The sequence below is a fragment of the Nicotiana attenuata genome, chromosome 7, assembly GCF_001879085.1.
Source record: "Nicotiana attenuata strain UT chromosome 7, NIATTr2, whole genome shotgun sequence".
NCBI lineage: Eukaryota > Viridiplantae > Streptophyta > Magnoliopsida > Solanales > Solanaceae > Nicotiana > Nicotiana attenuata.
Genome location: NC_031995.1, coordinates 91,344,447 through 91,347,706, shown reverse-complemented (window position 1 = coordinate 91,347,706; position 3,260 = coordinate 91,344,447).

Sequence of the window (3,260 nt, the reverse complement as noted above, 5' to 3'; positions counted from 1 at the left end):
ATTAACATGGAAAATTTTATAGATAAGCCTTTTCAACCAAAACTAATACTATATTTTAAGGAGTATAAAATAATTTTTATTTTATAATACAAACATATTATATTTAATAGTACAAACATAATTTTCTAAAAGATCGTATATTCACTGACTTAGGCACACGCACAAAGCGCGTACCATAAGATCGACTAGTTTAATTAAAGGAGTGGAGTATCTTCGAATCTTTAGAAAGGAAGAGGAGCCAATTGCTTAGAAGTGCAATTTGGTTGAGTCAAACAATTCCATTTTCTTTAATTTAAAACAAATCAACTTGAAATTTTCTTTTTAAAGAAAAGTCATAAAGTCTTACTATCAGGTCTTTGTCTGGGCGTAGTGGTTACGTACGAATCTATTTCTAGGTCCACATGCAATTTTCCTTTTCAGTAGTAGTAATATTCTCTTCGTTGACATGCAAAATCTCCTTTTATTACGTTTATATTATGATGGAGTAGTATTAAAAACATCTATTTAATCTACCATGTATGACGTTGGAAGGAAATATATATTGTAATCCATATTAATTTACAAACTATCACAAATGTGAAGCTGACTAACTGCCGACAGGTGACAGAGGCGTATCTAGTGTAAAAGCTATGGGTTTAATTGAATTCATTACTTTCGCTCATAGTTTGTATTTTTGTCCAAAAAATTATTAATATATACAAATAATAAATTTTGAATCCATTAAATTAGAAGAGATGTAATAGAATTGCGAATCTGAACCCATAAAATTCAAATCCTGGATCCACTTCTGACTGCCAAACACGTTTCGATGGTATATTGCGCAAAAAAAAAAAAATATTCAACATTTTACCAACCAGTGGGAAATTGTAAAGCAAATTTATTCCTTCCATCAGTCCACCAAAACATAAAATATAGAAAAAGAAACGAAAAGCAAAAGGAAGAAACAATATATTATAGGATTTGTATAGATAAGAGATTGTAAAAGATTTTTGCCACTCTTCGTTACAGATCGTAAAGCATCAAATCTTATGATGGACAAGTTTAAATTTGGTGCACCATAATTGATTCCGACATCTGGGAAACTGATTAGCTTAAACAAAAGGCAAACATGGCCTGACCCAACTTTAGGTTATTGATTTGTCATATAAGGTCTATTTCCTGCCTCCATTTTCTCCTCCAAAATAAAGTAAATTCCAAAATTGAGTAAAGTTACTTCAATCATTAATCCATTTTTTTGCTCCAAAAAAGAATATTCTATTTTATATTCTTTTCTCTCTTCAATATTATATTATTATCTTTTATTCAAATTTAATTTTCTTATTTCTATTAAAGAAATTCTATCTTTTTATCTTTTTTACATATTTATCACATATAATTTATATTCCTTTCTTATATAACCATTTAATATAAAATTATTTTATACCATAAATTTTTAAATAATATAATTTTAAGCAAATATTATAGATTATATATATATATATATTAATGGATAATTAAAATAAAAGTGAAATCATTGAGATACAAGATAATTAAATACATATTACATTATGGTAACATTCAGATTAAATATTACATAAATATTCAACTTCCACCTCTAGTATGCTCCCATAAATGACCTATTAATGCATTACGAAGTGCAAAATGAACATCTTTCAATTTTTAATTTTAAATGATCTATTTTCAATTTTAATGTATTTTCAATTCTCACCTTTCCATTTTAGCAACATCTAATATTTTATATTCGCACCTTTCAATTTTAGCAACATCTAATATTTATATTTGCACCATTTATTTTTTGAGATGATTATATATTTTTTTTAGAATTATAACTTATAATAAAATTAACTTACAATTTCACATAAAAATAATGAATGCACAAAAATTAATTTATCAAAATTATACGCCAAAGTTAAGATGTAAAATTAATATTATAAAGATATTACATATATAATTAGGTATATATAAAGAGATAAATTAAAATAGTTAAATAATAAAAATGATAATAAAGTAAGGATGAATAATAATGGAGGAGATGAATAGTGTCACTCCAAATTTGGAGTAACACTATTCATCCCCGATTTTGCAGTCAACAATGGGGAAGTATTGGAGCCACATTTTGGCCAAAAAAAATGTTGTAGCGTTCGAGATGCTCTAAGTATGTTTTTTTTTAGAGAAATTTTCATAAAGCACTATCTTTTAGTAGTAATTAGCTATCTATAGATACCATTTGCTATATTACGGATTATAGATACATTTTCTGTGGTTATAAGATGTATTTGATGTATTTAAGCTATTGTATTTATGAATACAGTAGCAAAAATAGGCGTGAATCAGGGAAGTCCAGCTAATTAGTTGTTGTATTCGAGTGTATTCGACTGTATACATGGAGTGAAACATGGGATTACAGCTGGACAGATTATTGTATTCGACTGTATTCACGGTGTGAAATAGGGGATTACACTGTTTTTTAAACGGAAAGTGAATCAATTAACATAATATACTCCTAATATAACTCAACAAACTCAATTATAACCCACAAATTTTGTATTGTCAGTTATAAAAAAGATTCTCAATCGAAAAATACCCAAAAACATAGCAATCTTCAGAGAAATTATATAATACATCTAAATACATAAATTATGTTAATTAAAAAAAAAATATTAATACATTCATGGCATATAGCGAGACAGTGAATACAATGAAATACATATAATACAGTGGGATACATTGAAATACAATAAGAAAAAAAGACAGTGAATACAATGAAATACATGGAATACAACGAGATACATTGAATTACAATGAAAAAAAGACAATGAATACAATGAAATACATGAAAATACAGCATGATAATGTTCTGTAATTGTAATTGCAACGTAAGGACGAAGAATCTGGCTCTCTCTTAAGGATGCTATCAAAGAGAAGTTCACAGTCCTTGATAATGTTCAATGGTTCGAAGTTCTTGAAGGCAAGCAAGGAAGATCTTCTGCAATTGTAATTGCAACGGATCCTTGTAATTGTGGTTATAGGGGATTTTTTATCAAAATCGATCCTTGTAGGGTTGATTTTTAGGGTCGGAGGGTTTGATTATGGATCCGGAAGTGAAAACATACTGTAGGAATTTTAATGGGATGGGGAAGAGAATGGGATGTATTAAAGTAGAGAGAGAAAGAAAATAGTATAACTGATTAGCGTATTTAGTGGCTTAGGGCTAGGAGGTAACCAAAATTAAATATTTTGCTATAAACCTTAAAAGGTAT